Below are 18,266 nucleotides of genomic sequence, written 5' to 3' on the forward strand. Positions count from 1 at the left end.
AACCTGAGTGTGGACTCATCACAATGGTAGAGGAAGCCAGGGATTCACACGTCGGAATGGGAATGGGAAGTAGAATTGGAATGGGTGGCCACCGGAAGATTCTGCTTTTGCTGGCAGATGGACCGTAGGTGCTTGGGACCGTAGGTCTCCCAATCTGTGGTGGGTTTCACTCTCTCACCTTGTCTCCTTGCTTGTCCACCACTTCCCTTTCTTCTATGGTCTTCTGCCCTCTCCTATCAGATTCCCGCTTCTCCAGCTTTTTATCTCTTCCACCTATCAACTACCCAGCTCTTTACTTCACCCCTCCCCCTCCCAATTTCACCTATCACCTACCACATTGTAGTTCTTCCTTGCCTCCTCCACCCCCCCCCCCAATTCTTGTTCTAACTTCTCATCTTTTCCAGTCCTGTTGAAGGATCTTGGCCTGAAACATTGACTGTTTACTCTTTTCCATAGATGTTGTTTGGCCTGCTGAGTTCCACCAACATTTTGTGTGTGTCGCTTAACCTTATGGTATTTACTTATCCTGCAAACAAGCCTTGAGGTTAATGACTTATTTCAGTTAAATGTTTTTTCAAGAATCTTTGTAGATCAGCACTGTCTTTAGTTTGCACACAATGGGGATGAGATATTAAAATGATTTTAATTATTTCGAAGTCCCTTTTGCATAAAATGAATGTGTGGTGTACCAAAACAAAAGTGCTTTAATACTAATATCACAAAAATCATCAGAAACACATCAGACACAATATACCAATTTACTGGGTGCTCTAGACAGGGGTGTCAAACTCATTTTAGGTCACGGGCCGGATTGGGCAAAATGCAGCTTCATGCGGGCCGGATCAGTCGGACGCGTGTGAACGCAGCTTTCATTGCCTCCATTTTTTCAGCCTGTTCTCATGTGTCTCAGTCTCTGCTATAACTACAAAGTGTTTCACTTCACAAATTCCGTTTCTTATGAAGAAGACTGCTGAGCAAGCATTATTTTTATGATTGGTATTAACTTACAATCATAGGCTTCATATCACCGGGCCATTAATAATTAAAATAATAGATCTATATAAAATGATCTCGCGGGCCGGATATGACGCGCGGATATCCGAATTTGACACCTATGCTCTAGCATAATCCCAAAGAAGGGTCTCAGCCCACAACGTCAATTTCCATACATGTTACCTGACTTGCTGAGTTCCTCCAGCATTTTGTGTGTATTTCTAAAGTACTGGATTGGTAATTTAGAGTCCAAAATCATGCAGCATTGAGACAGAACCAACATCCAACCAAATCAGATTTCCTAAACTCCTCCGGTCTCTTAAATATAAACAATCTCCCTCAAAAGATAATTGGCAGGACAGCTTTTTTGAACTGTGCTCCTAAACTATGGAATTCAATACTTAAAACTATAAGGGATGATGCTTTTAGACACCAGCTCAAAATCTGTTTATTTAACCTTGCTTTTAACTAACATCTTTTTGTCTTGTTTTTTCATGTTTATTTTTATTTTTTTTAATTTTATTTTTATGTTTGTACTTTTATCCCGTTGTAAAGCACTTTGAATTATATCATCTGTATGAAAATTGTTCTAGAATTGAGTTATAATAATAGTAATTATTATAAGTACTTGTTGACGATTAGGTACCATTAACACTAATTCTGTCTTATTTTCCCATTTTCCCACCCCCTCCCAGCCCTTCCAGATACTACATCTCTAATACTTTGAGAGCAATGTATAGCAGTGAATTAACCCATACATGCACATATCTTTGGGATGAGGTTGGAAGTTCAGGTAGCAAGAAGAAGAAAGTGCGAACTCCCCATAGACAGCAGTCCAGGTCAGGATCGAACATGGATTGCTGAATTCTGGGAGCTGGGAGCTCTAACAGATGTGCTGTCCCATCGAACTAAATATCCACAGTTAGAAGTACAAATGCCAGCATGGAAGCTGGGTCTTAATTCAGTTCAATGAATCTGGAACTAGTAATAGTATCCCAGCTGTATTGTTGCAAAATCCAGTCTCATTCTCTAGCACCCTTTGTGAAAGGGTGTTAGTGAATGACTTACCAGTGTCTCCTGACCCATGGAAGTGGTTGACTCTGGAATGGGCCACCCTTTTGTATCAGGAATACTGGGGACTGTAGCGGCAGCTAATCAAAGTTTGAAATTCAAAGTAAATTTATTACCACATACACTCCATGTCATCAGATACCACAGTGAGATTCATTTTCTTGTGGGCATACTCAATGCATAATAGGGTAATAGCCATAACAGAATCAGTGAAAGACTACACCAACTTGGGTGTTCAACCAGTTTGCAAAAGACAGCAAACTGCAACTACAAAAAAGGAAATATATATATATATTAATAAATAAATAAGCAATAAGTGCTGAGAACATGAGATGTAAAGTCCTTGAAAGTGAGTCTGTTGGTTGTGAGAGCATTTCGGTGATGCAGCAAGTGAAGTTGAGTGAAGTTGTCCCCTCTGGTTCAAGAGCCTGATGGTTGAGGGGTGATAACTGTTCCTGAGGAATCCAGAAGGAATTGGATGGCTCATCCCCTCCCCATCTTCAAAGGTCAATTAATGATGGGCAACACATGGAGTCATAGAAAAGTACAGCACAGAAACAGGCCCTTCAGTCCATCTAGTCTGTGCCAAACCAATTAAACTGCCTACTCCCATCGGCTTACACCTCGACCATAGCCCTCCATACCCCTACTATCTATTTGTCTATTCAAACTTCTCTTAAACATTGAAATCGAGCTCATATGCACCTCTTGCACTGGCAGCTGATTGCATACTCTCACAACCCTCTGAGTGAAGAAGTTTACCATGATCCTCTTAAACCTTTCACCCTTAACCCATGACCTCTAGTTGTAGTCCCACCCAACCTCTGGAAAAAGCCTGTTTGTGTTTACCCTATCTATAGACCTCATAATTTTGTATACCTCTATCAAATCTCCTCTCAGTCTGCTGCATTTCAAGGAATATAATCCTACCCTATTCAATCTTTTCTTATAATTCAGGTCCTCCAGTCCCAACATCCTTGTAAATTTTCTCTGTACTCTTTCGATCTTATTTACATTTTTTGTGTAGGTAGGTGACCAAAATGGTACACAACACTGCAAATTAGGCGTCACCAACATCTTGTACGACTTCAGCATAACATCCTATCTTTCCTGTACCCAGTACTTTGATTCATGAAGCCCAATGTGCCAAAAGCTTTCTTTATGACTCTTTGCTACCATTTTCAATGAATTATGTTGGACTTTATCCAATCCCTTCAATAAATATAAAATTCTAATGAGAAAAAAAATCAAACCAAAATATCAAATGTTCTTCCCGGTTGCTATTCCAGCACAGAATCCAAGAATCTGTTGATATGCACTCAGTGGCCATTTTATCAGATACAGGATTAGAATCCAGTGTGGTCTTCTGCTGCTCAATGTTTGATGTGTTGTCCATTCAGCAATGCCACCACAGTTGTAACAAATGGTTATTTGAGTTAATGTTGCCTTCCTGTCAGATTGAGTCAGACTGGTTATTCTCCTCTGACCTCTGTAATTAATAAAGCTTTTTTCACCCACAGAACTGCTGTTTACTGGATTTTTTAATCATTCTCTAAACTGTAGAGACTGTTGTGCGTGAAAATCCCAGGAGATTAGCAGTTTCTGAGATACTCAAACCACCCCATCTGGCACCAACAATCATTCCATGGTCAATGTCAATTAAATCACATTCCTTTCCCCATTCTGATGTTTGGTCTGAACAACTGAACCTCTTGATTGTGTCTGCATACTTTTATACATTGAGTTTCTGTCACGCGGTTGGCTGATTAGATATTTGCACTTATGAACAGATATGCAGGTGGACTTAATAAAGTGTATAAAGCAGTTTATTGAATGGCTCACCCCCACCTTCTCAAGGATAATGCTTGATGGGCAACACAGGTTGAACGTTATCCAAATCCCTTATATGAATATAAAGGAACTAATGGTAAAAAATTAACCCAAAATGTCAAATGTTCTTCCCAGTTGCTATTCCAGCACTCAGACTGAATCTTTTGTTGTAATTTCCTTCAGATTAGCAAGTTTCCATAAATGCTTTAAACGAGATAACTTTGTCTGCCACATGTGCATTGAAACATTGAAAAATACAGTGAAATGTGCTGTTTGCATCAACAACCAACACAGTCTGAGGACTGTTCTGATGGCAGCCCACAAGAGCTGCCACACTTCCAGTGCCAAATGGCCAAGCCCTTAACTTATAATCATGACCCATACACCTTTGGAATGTGGGCAGAAACCAGAGTACCCAGAAGTCCGTGCTGTCATGAGGGAAATGTACGAGCTCCTACAGACAGCGGAAGGCTGTGAGACCCTGCCTCGAGCTGTTTATTCTTTACTGTACTGTTTACTGTTTACCCGTGACAAACACTTCACATGCATGTATTTTATTAAATTATTTGTGGGTAATATTTAGTTTTGTGGACAGTGTTGTGGTTGTACTGTGGTCTGGAGTAATGTTGCTTTGTTTGATAGTATATATGTTCCGTCAGATGACAATAAACTTAAACTGAACTTGAACTTGAACCTCAATTAACTGCCCCCGTCAAAAGCTAGCTTGAAGGCAAGTTGATTTCTGTTATGATTAGGGTGCCATTGAAATAATCACGGGAACTTGAAGAAGAAGTTTCTATATGTTACTATGTAAGAAGGAGGAGGCGAAGAGGGTGTAATTTTTGGGGGGAAATGGCAGTCACTAGCTTAGCTGATGTTAATGGTGGGGGCGAGGAGAAAAAGCACGCAGAAGTTTGAGTTAAAATTCAAGTTCAAGTTTATTGTTACTCAACCATAGACATGTATACTGCCAATTGACACAATGTTCCTCTGGACCAAGATGCACAACACAGTGCATATAACTCATACACAACTCATAAAGTAATATTACCACAAATGTGAACTAATAATAAAATATAATCCAGATGTTTGACATTTTTTAACGTTATGACACAAGTTAAGAAGTAAACAGTATAACTTTACTAGTGTTTCATATGTGATAATACTCCAGTGAATTCTGTCGTTTTACGGCCTGGGGAAGAAGCTACTTCCCGTTCTAACAGTCCTTGCCCTAATGCTGAGGTACCTCCTGCTGATGGCAGAGGTCCAAAGAGATTGTGAGACAGATGGGAGGGATCGCTAAGGGCCCATGCAGGCTGCATTCCTGGTAAGTATCTCAGATGGGCGGAAGAGAGACGCCGATGATCCTCTCTGCAGTCCTTGCAATTCCTTTTAGAATCTTGTAGTCGGATGCCTTGCATTTCCTGTACCAGATGGTGATGCAGCTGGAAAGCTGGAAGCTGGTGGGTGGTGAGTGGTGACTTGCGATGTTCACAGCTCCTTGGAATGACTGCAACTCTAGAATAAGAGTTCTTTCTCCATATACAGTACTGGGCAGAAGTCTTAAGCACATATGCTGTATATAGCGAAGGTGCCCAAGTCTTTCCCACGGTGCTGAAGTAATTTTATGTATTGCTGCCACAAAAAAAAACAAATTGCATGACATAAGTGAGTGATGACAAATCTGATTCTGATATGGGTCTCTGTTGTGGACTGAGAGTGGGAAGGGGGACAGGGAGAGGGGAATCATGGTTGGGAAAAGGGGAAGAGAGAGGAGAGAGAGTGGGAAGCACCCGAGAGACAATTTGTAACAATCAATAAACCAATTGTTTGGGATCAAATGACCTTGCCTGGTGTCTCAGGACTGGGTGTGCTGCACCCACACAGCCCCACTTGTGGCAGCCTTTCTCAGCCACCCATCCCACACCGCGCCCGCAGCACCCCACCCTCACCATTCCCAACATCCTTTGCTCCCAACAGATTTACTAACTTGCTGTCCGCTCCCACTGACAAATACAGTACTGAGCAAAAATCTTAGGCACACTAACTACAGAACTGTACATATTCATGCCTAAGACTCTTACACAGTACTGTATATCAGCCATTGAAAAGGATCAGATTATCCGGTCTGATTTCTCTTGATAATTGCTTTATTGTTGTCTCCTGGAGCTGAATCATGGACACTTGAAAGCCCTGGGACAATACCACCAAAGAACCAAGGATTTTGAGGATCAGCCGGAAGGAAGGACATTAAACACCAGCGTACTGGGGGAAGCCGCCATGATAATGCAACATCAATGCCGATGGATAGGTCACATACCTAACTTGCGTCTCCCCAAACAGATCCTTTACTCCTTGTTGACGGCAGGTCAGTGAGCCCCTGGTGGGAGAAGGAGACACTTCAAAGAAGACATCAACATCAGCCTGAAGAAATTAAGCATTACATCTGAAAACTGGGAGGACGTCGAACTCGATCGGTGCACCTGGAGGAAATCTGTTCAAGAAGGAGCTGCTCTACATGAGAACAGCCTCTGATGTGCCACAGAGAACAAGCGACGGCTGCGAAAGGAGAGACTGAACAAAGCAAAGACCCAACCACCAGCCACAGCCGCCACTTCCTCTTGCCCACACTGCAGCAGAATATGTGGATCCCAGATTGGCCTCCACAGCCAGCTGAGGACCCACCAATAGACAACACCTTAGGAAAACATCATTCTGGACTCGAGTGATTCTGCTACTAAGTGGACTGGGATACAGGGCAAAGCTTTTTCATGCACGCATCCAGGCAGATTATTCTGTACGTAAGTACACTGAGGTGTTACAAAGGAAGAACAAAAACAGAATTCAGAATATAGGGTCACAGTTACGAAAGTGCAGTGCGGGTAGACACATACAATGTAAAGGCCACAAAGAAGTAGTTTGGGAGACCAAGAGTCCTTTACTTCTCCTCTATGTGGGAGAGCAGATTAGCCCAATGGTCCTCTGAGTCTAGATAAATAGAGAGTGACAAAAGATCAACAGATGAAAGACCTGCAGCGTATAAAACATCCTTTCTATGAGTTGGTTGCTTTATTACATACATTAGAAAAGTGACTACAAATGTACTCCATGGGTTGTGAGGGCTTCTGACATTGCTAAGGGCCTTCCAGAACTACAAGTCTTGTTCTTGGTCACGCACCAATATTCAACTCTCTTTTCCTGGTTCTGATCCCCTCTATTTACTCTGCACGGCGGTGTCTGACCTTCACCGTGGGGTCTTTTAGCGCTTTATTTGCAGAAATGACACACATTTCTCTTCGCTCCTTGGTTCCTGCTCCTGAATTGGAAATTCATCTGGAGCTTCTGAATCAGACACCTTCTTCCTCACGATAATTCATGGATTGTATTAATTAGCTATTTAGCTAGACTGAAAATGATTAACTGAGTGGAATCCAAACATTGATCGGCAAACTTGCTGAGGTGGATTATAAAATCAATAGCATTTTAAATGTATGTATTTGATTCATTTGATTATTATATTTTGTTTTTAAATAATTGATGTTTAACTGTGCAGTGCTGTCTGATGTTATTTGTTATGTGGAGTTACAAATCTAAATAAGCTCCTGGGATGATAAAATAAGACTCTAGAAAGTGGTGGCTGAACTAACAGAGTCTGTTTTTCTTGACTAAGTCAGCAGTTATGTACTGTGGGATTTAAAAAAAAACAAGACAAGAGGGAAAAATATTGTGTTATTTTGCTAACAGGTCCTGTGTTGCAGGAGACCAAAGCAGAACAGAGATTATCCAGGGGATAACCGTGAGCTACAAGACAGTAATTAAATCAGACATGTCAGAAGCTCCAGAACAAAGCTCCAGTGACAATAGCAGAAGGACACCTTAAAATTATCATTCCCCAAGTATGATGAATTGCAAGGAAACAGTGATGCTTGCCCCATTATTTATCTACTTTCAGTAACATGGTACTCTATTTTTAAGATCTGGTTCAATTTCAGAAGGGTGGCAGGGGAAGATATGTCCCGAATAAAGGAGGTGGAAGGCGCTCCTTCCCTCCTGTAGGTCATCTTGGGCAAGGTGTAGTACCTGCTCAGCAACCCCCCCCCCTCCCCCGACCCCCTGATCAGGGTCACGTGAATCCAAGGGAGCCGGCGGTGGATGGTCGTGTGAGCAGCCGGTGCAGATCACAAGTCCTGGTTAAGTGACCACTGTCACCAGGCAGACAATCTCTGAAGAGTATTGCTGAAATGCTGAGGTCACCCACCTGGAAAAGGCATTGCCCAAAAGAAGGCAATGGCAAACCTATTTTGTAGAGAAATTTGCCGAGAGCAGTCATGGTCTTGGAAAGACCGCGATCGCCCAAGTCATACGACATGACACATAATGAAGATGGTCCATAACAATGCAGAGTATAATGTATTAATGCTGTTATTTAGCAGAATATCTGTTTAATGATGCGATTGCTTTACACTGTCATGGCAGGGTTCAGTTACCATCGCTCTCTGAGGTGTTTGGGTGTTCTGCGTGTGAGTTTCCTCCTGGTGCTCCAGTTTCCTCCCATATTCCAAAGTCATACAGTTAAGGTTAGTAGGTTGAAAGTAGTGGGAATGCTGCGTTGGTCCAGAAGCAAGGTGATGCTTGCGTGCTGTTCCCATTACAATCCTCCATGTTTGAGTTGAGCAAATGACGTGCTTCACTGTATGTTTTAATATACTTTGCATGAGTCAAATAAGGCTAATCTTTATCTCTGGCTGCTTTCAGTAGCTGGAGAGATTGGAGTCAATGGGCCTACGTATAATAGGGTTGCGTGTGCAGGCTGGAACAAACCTCTTGTAGATGTCATGGCCGAGTAAGCTCACCAACATCTTTAATTCCTCAGGAAGCTAAAGACGCTTGGCATTGTCCTGGTTAACGATTTTTATCAATGTTCCATAGAAAGTATTCTACCAGGATTCATCACGGGCTGGTATGGCACCAGCTCTGTACGTGACCACAAAAAACTGCAGAGGGTTGTGGACATACCTCAGCACGCCATGGAAACCAGCCTCCCCTCTGTGAACCCTGTCGAATTTTTTTGCTGCCTCAGTAAAAGCAGCCAGCGTAGTCAAAGACCCCACCCTCTCCATTCAATCTTCTCCCCTCTCCCATCAGGCAGAACTTATGAGAGCCTGAAAGCTGTTACCACCAGGCTCAAGGACAGAATCTTCCCCACTGTTATAAGACTACTGAATGGCTCCCTAATACAAGATGGACTCCTGACTTCACATTCTCCCTCGTTATGATATTGCACATTATTGTCTACCTGCACTGCACTTTATTTTTAATTGTTACACTTTATTCTGCACTCTGTTATTGTTCTACTTCATTGCATTGTGTAGTGAATTGATCGGCATGAACAGTATGCAGGACAAACTTTTCACTGTATCTTAGTACATGTGACAGTAATAAGCCAATTCCATTTCTACCTAAGCTAATCTTTATAACCATATTACGATATAACAATTATAGCACGGAAACAGGCCATCTCGGCCCTTCTAGTCCGTGCTGAACGCTTACTCTCACCTAGTCCCATCGACCTGCACTCAGCCCATAACCCTCCATTCCTTTCCTGTCCATATCAATTTTTATTTTAAATGACAAAATCGAACCTGCTTCTACCACTTCTACAGGAAGCTCGTTCCACACAGCTACCACTCTCTGAGTAAAGAAGTTACCCCTAAACTTTTGCCCCCTAACTCTCAACTCGTCCTCTAGTTTGAATCTCCCCTACTCTCAATGGAAAAAGCCTATCCATGTCAACTCTATCTATCCCCCTCATAATTTTAAATACCTCTATCAAGTTCCCCCTCAACCTTCTACGCTCCAAAGAATAAAGACCTAACTTGTTCAACCTTTCTCTGTAACTTAGGTGCTGAAACCCAGCTTTGTCATGGAAACATAGAAAAAAAGGAACAGGGATACTCCATTCATTGCTAGAGCCTGCTCAAACATTTATCAAGATTATGGCTGACCACCGTTTTCCTAAGGGGAGATAATAACCTCCCACTCCAGCTTTACCATCTGTCAAAGTGGCTGGTTCCATTTCCCAGTGCGGGCGCTGGGGATTTCCAGCAATTATGTAACCACTACTAGACTCCTCACGGGGAGGGGGCTCCTGTTGTTGCTGTCAGAACTGACGAAGTATGGGTGTGATGGATGTGGAGGCTGCTGGGCTGAAAGTTGAATTCGCGAGGATGGGATTGAATTGACTTTATTTCTTACATCCTTCACATAAGCGGGGAGTACAAATCTTTACGTTGTGTCTCCATCTGAATGTGTAATGTGCAATTTATAGTAACGTACGTCATACATACTTGTACATACTTGTATAGTATGTACATCAGGACAATCAATATAACATAGAAATACAATTGTATCAGTCTGATGGCCTGGTGGAGGATTCTGCTGTAGAGCCTGTTGGTCCAGGCTGCGGTACCGTTTCCCGGACGGTAGCAGTTGGAATAGTTTGTGGTTGGGGTGACTCAGGTCCCCAATGATCCTTTGGGCCCTGTTTATGCACCTGTCGCAGTCTTGAATAGTGGGAAGTTCATATCCACAGATGTGCTGGTCTGTGACAACCAGCATAGACTCGATGGGTTGAATGGTCTGATTTTATATTTTAAGGAAATCAAAGAGGTGATTAAGAGCAACCTAACAGTCAAGTTGCAAATCGAGCACTTATCCATGAATCCAGCTGAGGTTGTAATTGGCTGGAATTCAAGCAGAAGATACTGCTTGTCCCATTAACACTGTTCAACTGTCTGTGCTGTGTTTGTATCAGGCTTAGCATACTGATGTGTGAAATAAACACAGCCTTGGGCCGCACCGTCTTTTTAGAATGAAGTGTTTTAAATGATGCCACTGCTCAGGTTATGTGGTTACATTCAAAGGGCAGGATCTCGGCAGCAAGCGATTTATCTGAAGTTGAAAAGTTATGCAGCCAAGGTTGTCTGTTTGAGTGTGTGGTTGTGGAAAATGGTGATCTAATCTCATAGAAATGTGTTGTCCCAGTGTTGCACGCAATGAAGATTAACATCTGGGGGTTTGCAAGTTTTCGTTTATTTCCTTCTTCCTTTCCTTTCAGAGGGGAAAATATCATAGATTTAGGGGTGGACAGAGATTGGGGGAGGGGAATAAAAGCTGAAGGGCAACTTTTTGGTCATTATATAGAACAACCTGAGGCAGGTCCATAAACAGCATTCAACAGGCTCTTGGACATGAACATGGATAGGAAAAGTATAGAAAGATGCACACAAAACACTGGACGAACGCAGTAGATCAGGAAGGCCAGATGTAGAGGGACGTCGGCCATACATGGGCAAATGGGACAAGCTTAAATGGGAATGTTGGTTTGTGTTGAGGAGATGAGCGGAAGAGCATTTTTCCAGGTTGTAGGACAATGACTCAAAGTGACCTCCAGCTCACCGTCTAGACTGTTCCTTAAAGTTTTCATTCCCTTTGTATCCAGAACTCTGCAGAGCCTAGCCTTGAGTAGGGACCATGACTCTGGGCTGAGGATTTGAGAGCTCCACTACCCCCTGAGTAAAGAAAACATTTTATTTTTGAGTGGGTCTCAGTTGGCCTTGAGACTGCAGCCCCATCTCCTCATCCTCCCTTCTGAGTCGTAACACCGTAAGATACTTGGTAGTGTGGAGAAGCAGAGGGATCTGGGGGTACATGTCCACAGATCCCTGAAAGTTGCCTCACATGTAGATCGGGTAGTTAAGAAAGCTTATGGGGAGTTAGCTTTCATAAGTTGAGGAAAAGAGTTTAACAGTTGTGATGAAATGATGCAGCTCCTAGTCCTAAGGGTCTCTGCCCAAAACGTCGACAATGTTTCTCCCTATAGATGCTGCCTGGCCTGCTGCATTCCACCAGCATTTTGTGTGTACAGCACTATAACACTCTGGTTAGGCCACACTTGGAGTACTGTGTCCAGTTCTGGTCGCCTCACTATAGGAAGGATGTGGAAGCATTAGAAAGGGTACAGAGGAGATTTACCAGTATGCTGCCTGGTTTAGAGAGTAAGGAGTATGATCAGAGATTAAGGGACCTAGTAGGGCTTTACTCTTTGGAGAGAAGGAGGATGAGAGGAGACGTGATAGAGGTGTACAAGATATTAAGAGGAATAGATAGAGTGGACAGCCGCGCCTCTTCCCCAGGGCACCACTGCTCAGTACAAGAGGACATGGCTTTAAGGTAAGGGGAATATTAGAGGAAGGTTTTTTACTCAGAGAGTGATTGGTGCGTGGAATGCACTGCCTGAGTCAGATACGCTAGTGAAGTTTAAGAGACTACTAGACAGGTATATGTTGGAATTTAAGGTGGGGGGTTATATGGGAGGCAGGGTTTGAGGGTCGGCACAACATTGTGGGCCGAAGGGCCTGTAATGTGCTGTACTATTCTATGTTTTATGTTCTTAAGATATAGGAGCAGAATTAGGCCATTTTGTGCATCTTCAGTCTAAAAAGATGCCCCTTTATTCTAAAGTTGTGTCCTCTGGTTTCAGACTCCTCCATCATAGGAAACATCCTCTCCACATCCACTCTATCAAGGCTTTTCATCATTCAATAGGTTTCAATAATTTCACTCCTCATTCTTCTGAATTCTAGTGAATACAGGCCCAGAGCCATCAAAAGCTCTTTATATGACAAACTATTCAATCCTGGAATCATTTTCATGAATATCCTTTCAATTTCTCCAGTTTCAGCACATCCTTTCTAATATAAGAGGCCCAAAATTGCTTACAATACTCCAAGAGAGGCCTCACCATTGCTTTATAAAATCTCAACATTACATCCTTGCTTTTATATTCTAGTCCTCTTGAAATGAATACTAATATAGCATTTTCCTTCCTCCTATTGACTCAACTTGCAAATGAACCTTTAGGAAATCCTACACAGGGACTCCCAAGTCCCTTTGCACCTCAGTTTTTATATTTTCTCTCCATTTAAAAAATAGTCAGCCCTTTCATTTCTTCTACTAAAGCGTATGAACATACACTTCCCGCCATTGTATTCCATCTGCCATTTCTTTGCCCATTCTCCTAATCTGCCAAAGTCCCTCTGTAATTCACTACTTCTTCAAAACTGCCTGCCCCTCTACCTATCTTCATACCATCTGCAAACTTTGCAACAAAGCCATCAATTCGATCGTCCAAATCATTGACATATGACATAAAAACAATTGGTTCCAACAAAGACCCCTGTGGAACATCACAGTCACCAGCAGCCAGTCAGAAAGGCTCCCTTTATTCCCAGTCTTTGACTCCTGCCAATCAGCCATTATTTTATCCATGTTAGAATCTTCCCTGTAAAACCATGGCTTGTAACTTGTTTTGTAGTCTCATGTTTGGCACCTTGTCAAAGGCCTTCTGAAAATCCAAGTACACAACATCAACCGATTCTCCTTTGTCTACCCTGCTTGTTATTTCTTCACAGAATTCCAACAGGTTTGTCAGGCAAGATTTCCCCTTGAAGATACCACGCTGACTGCGGCAGATTTTATCATGTACCTTCAAGTACTCTGAGACGTCATCGTTAATAATCGATTCCAATTGAGGTCAGACTAACTGGCCTATAGTTTCCTTTCTTCTGCCTCTCCTCTTCTTGAAGAGTGGAGTGACAGTTGGATTCGTCAAGTCTTCCAGAAACTTTCCAGGATCTAGTGATTCTTTAAAGATCATTACTAATCATCCACAATCTCTTCAGTCACCCCTTTCAGAAACATATGGTCCAGGTGACTTACCCACCTGTAGACTTTTCAGTTTCCCAAGAACCTTCTGTCTAGTAATAGTAACTTCACACACTTCATGCCCCCCGACACCTGGAACTTCCACCTTACTGCTAGTGTCTTCCACAGTGAAGACTGATGTAAAATACTTACCTGATTTTCCCAATCTACCTGCATATAGAAATCCCCCATTACTGTTGTAACATTGCTGTTTTGGCATGCATATTCTACCCCCCTTTGTTATTTGTAGATCACATCCTTACTGAAGTTTGGGGGTCTGTATTCAATTCCCATCAGCCTTTTACCCTTGCATTTCCTTTGCTCTATCCACAATGGTTCAACATCTTTCACCGCTACGACACCTCTTTCTAAAGATTTGATTTCTTTTTTTACCAACAGAGCAACACTGCCCCCTCTGCCTTCCTACCTGCCCTTTTGTTACAATGTGTGTCCTCGGACATTAAGCTCCCAGCTATAATCTTCTTTCAGCCATGATTCGGTGATGCCTAAAACATCATACATGCTCATCTGTTACAAGAGTTACAGTATATTATTCAGTATACTGTGTGATTCAAATACACCCTATCCTTGTTATATGTGAGGGATACATACGTTCCTTGCAGTCGGCGCATAGTATGGGAAACACACAATGTGAATAATTAATGGAGAAAAAAGGAATGCATTCTGGAGGGCTTCCTAAATTTTTTTTATCTGTAATTTATTCACATTTTCATACCAATGCAACACAAAGGCAGTACCAGAAGGCAACATTCGTATTATATTTCATCAATTTAAGGTGATATTCAATGTAATAAATCATAGAAAGTTAACACATTGGAACACATAAGCAGAGTCAACCTATCCTTTGCTGCCTTGAAACCTGATGCAATCTTTTCATCCTTACTTATGTAAATGAATTTCAGCATACATTTCCAATAAAGCCCGGTCTCGTCTGCATTAAACACTTGCTTTGGTGTGATGCCTAACTCAGCTATCATAGCCCGCAACTGCACAGAGTAGTGTTCAGCAGCTTCGTGGTCAGCACTAGCTTGCTCACCACGCACAGCTAAGCTGTGAAGCCTGTGACAATTAACAAACTTAGAAAACCATCCCCTACTTGCATTAAAGCAAAAATATCACTTGACACTTCCTCACTAGCCTCTGAACAAAGGCAACCATAAATTTCCGAAGCTTTCACATGAAGATGATCGGAACTAAGTGTTGTCTTTTCCTTTGTATCATGCTCAGTGTACAAACTCAACATTTTCTCCATTTTTGTCATAATCGGGTTACGCACTTTGGTAACAATCTTTGAAGACACCTGTGATGAATCAATCACTGCACTTCTTATTTTCTCAGCATTTTTTTAAATGTTTCTGATCGTGGACTCACCCAGGCCGAAGTAGCATCCCAGAGCTGTGTTACCGTCACCTGACGCCACCCTGTTTATAATTTCCAACATTTTTTCAAGTGTTAAGGTGGTTCTCTGCTGCTTGGCTGATGGCCCAGGACTTGACACAGGACACTTAGGAGGCATAGTTAAATCAAGTCAAGTCAAGTCAAGTCATTTTTATTGTCATTTTGACCCTAACTGCTGGTATAGTACATAGTAAAAATGAGACAACGTTTTTCAGGACCATGGTGTTACATGACACAGTACAAAAAACTAGACTGAACTATGTAATAATAAAAAAACAACACAGAGAAAGCTACACTAGAGCACTGTAGATAATTACAACAGAAGTTTAAGAGCACAAGATTGCACATCCACACACTGCCAAAACCAATGTGTGACTGGCAGGAGTGAGACTGTGAGGCGCGCGCACGTGACTTGTATTGGCGGGAAAGCGGTGCTTCTTGTCCCAACAGCCTCGCATAGCTGTGAGTTTTGGACGCTTATAAGGAGAAGTTGGTAAAAATAGGTATAACGCATATCTGTGAATCCACATTGTCTGAAGACGCATATAATGAGGATAGGGTGTGTAACATCTCCAGTCCTGTATTCACCCTTTTCGATTTTGCCCGCCTTTTACATTGCAACTCATCCTGTTGACTGCAAATTTCCCTATCAACAGCCTCTCCATTACCTATTTGTAAACCTCATTACCTCATCTTCAGCACCATTATCTGCCTTTCCTACAATACAATAGACAGTAGGTGCAGGAGTAGGCCATTCGGCCCTTCTAGCCAGCACCGCCATTCACTGTGATCATGGCTGATCATACACAATCAGTACCCTGTTCCTGCCCTCTCCCCATATCCCTTGACCCCGCTATCTATAAGAGCTCTATCTAACTCTCTCTTGAATGCATCCAGAGACTTGGCCTCCACTGCCTTCTGGGGCAGAGCATTCCACATATCCACCGCTCTCTGGGTGAAAAAATTTTTCTGCATCTCTGTTCTAAATGGCCAACCCCTTATTCTTAAACTGTGGCCTCTAGTTCTGGACTCACCCATCAGCGGGAACATGCTTCCTGCCTCCAGTGTGTCCAATCCCTTAATAATCTTATATGTTCCAATCAGATCCCCTCTCATCCTTCTAAATTCCAGTGTATACAAGCCCAGTTGCTCCAATCTTTCAACATATGACAGTCCTGCCATTCCGGGAATTAACCTTGTGAACCTACGCTGCACTTCCTCAATAGCAAGAATGTCCTTCCTCAAATTTGGAGACCAAAACTGCACACAATACTCCAGGTGGGGTCTCACCAGGGCCCTGTACAGCTGCAGAAGGACCTCTTTACTCCTATACTCAATTCCTCTTGTTATAAAGGCCAGCATGCCATTAGTTTTCTTCACCGCCTGCTGTACCTGCATGCTTGCTTTCATCGACTGATGTACAAGAACACCTAGATCTCATTGTACTTCCCCTTTTCCTAACTTGTCTCCATTTAGATAGTAATCTGCCTTCTTTTTCTTGCCATCAAACTGGATAACCTCACATTTATCCACATTAAACTGCATCTGCCATACATTTGCCCACTCAGCCAACCTGTCCAAGTCACCCTGCATTCTCATAACATCCTCCTGACATTTCACACTGCCACCCAGCTTTGTGTCATCAGCAAATTTGCTAATGTTACTTTTAATCCCTTCATCTAAGTCATTAATGTATATTGTAAACAGCTGCGGTCCCAGCACCGAACCTTGCGGTACCCCACTGGTCACAGCCTGCCATTCCGAAAGGGACCCGTTAATCACTACTCTTTGTTTCCTGTCAGCCAGCCAATTTTCAATCCATGTCAGTACTCTGCCCTCAATACCATGTGCCCTAATTTTGCCCACTAATCTCCTATGTGGGACTTTATCAAAAGCTTTCTGGAAGTCCAGGTACACTACATCCACTGCAGTACTTGTATTGAAATGTATTCAGCTCAGGACGTTAGTCGCACCATGCTCAGTCTTTTGATTCCTAAATTTGTCTGAGGTCTCACCAACATCTGCCTCCACAACCTCTCCACTAACTGTTCTGGCACTCTGAGTCCCAACCCCCTGCAAAATGTTACAGGACCCCCCCCCACCACACTAACTCTTTAACCACATATTAAACTATATAATCTTCCTATTTCTGGCCTCACCAGCACGTGGCACAGGTAGAAATCCTCAGATGACAACCCAGGAGGTCCTGCCCTTTCACATAGCACCCAACTCCCTGAACTCCATGTGCAGAACCTCATCACTCGTCCAACCCGGGTCATTGGTAACTACATAGACCACGACTTCTGGCTGTAACCCCTCCCACTTGAGAATGCTGAGGTCTCAGTCTGAGATATTCTGGAACCCGGGAGGCAACATACCATCTGGGAATCTCGTTCTTGCCCACAGAACCTCCTGTCCATTCCTCTAGTTAATGTATACCCTATCATCACAGCGTGCCTGTTCTTCCCCCTTCCCTTCTGAGTTGCAGGGCTAGGTTCAATGCCAGTTACTCAATGACTGTGACTCCCTGTGAGGTCAACCCTCTGACCGTATCCAAAGTGATTTACCTGTTGCAGCTGGATGCACTTCTCACTGTTGTAGTCATCAGGGACGCTGGAGGTCTCCCTGCCTTCCCACATCCCGCAAGAGGAGCATCTCACTATCCTGCCTGACATCTCCACAGTCCTGGCTGACCAAATATAAAGAAAAACATTAACTTAGTGCTTTCCTTTTCTTTTGTTTTCTCCTACTGAAGCCTCTCTTCACTGAAACCTCAATAAGCTCCTCGGGCAGTGGACCTGAGTGAAATCCCCCTCTCAAAACTTCCAACGTCCAGATTGGTCGCTGGTCAAAGCTCTTTTTGTATCCTTCCGCATATCTTGTTCTGGGTTCCCCTTAGCATTTCAGCATCTGCAGCGTTATTATAGCACCAGCATCCCAGGTTCAATTCCAGCTGTTGTCTATAAGGAGTGTGTTCGTTCTCACTGAGACTGCATGGATTTCCTCTGAGTGCTCAGGTTTCCTCCTACAGTCCAAAGACGTTAATAGGTCGCATGAGTGTAGGCTTTTTGGGCCAGAAAAGTTTGTTACCGTGCTGTATCCTAAACTTAAAAAAAAACTTATAATGCTTAACGCATCATTGTATCTTATTCCATTATTCTTCAGAGAAGATAAAGCAGGTGACTGTC

The 18,266-nt window shown here is 42.8% G+C and overlaps 1 protein-coding gene and 1 long non-coding RNA gene across 2 annotated transcripts in view; one reads left to right on the plus strand and one right to left on the minus strand.

Moving 5' to 3' along the window:
- LOC132399094 (ras-related protein Rab-26-like) overlaps positions 1-18,266 on the plus strand; it is a 425,754-nt gene that overhangs the window by 356,389 nt on the left and 51,099 nt on the right. The window lies entirely within an intron of this gene.
- The window catches only part of LOC132398783 (uncharacterized), a 29,373-nt gene continuing 15,352 nt past the window's right edge, over positions 4,246-18,266 (minus strand). The window contains exons 2-3 of the long non-coding RNA XR_009513794.1: positions 6,215-6,274; positions 4,246-5,529 (exon numbers count right to left, since the gene is read on the minus strand). This is a non-coding gene — a long non-coding RNA (uncharacterized LOC132398783). The remainder of the gene's footprint in view (positions 5,530-6,214; positions 6,275-18,266) is intronic.

The sequence above is a fragment of the Hypanus sabinus genome, chromosome 9 (genome assembly GCF_030144855.1).
Source record: "Hypanus sabinus isolate sHypSab1 chromosome 9, sHypSab1.hap1, whole genome shotgun sequence".
Lineage (NCBI taxonomy): Eukaryota > Metazoa > Chordata > Chondrichthyes > Myliobatiformes > Dasyatidae > Hypanus > Hypanus sabinus.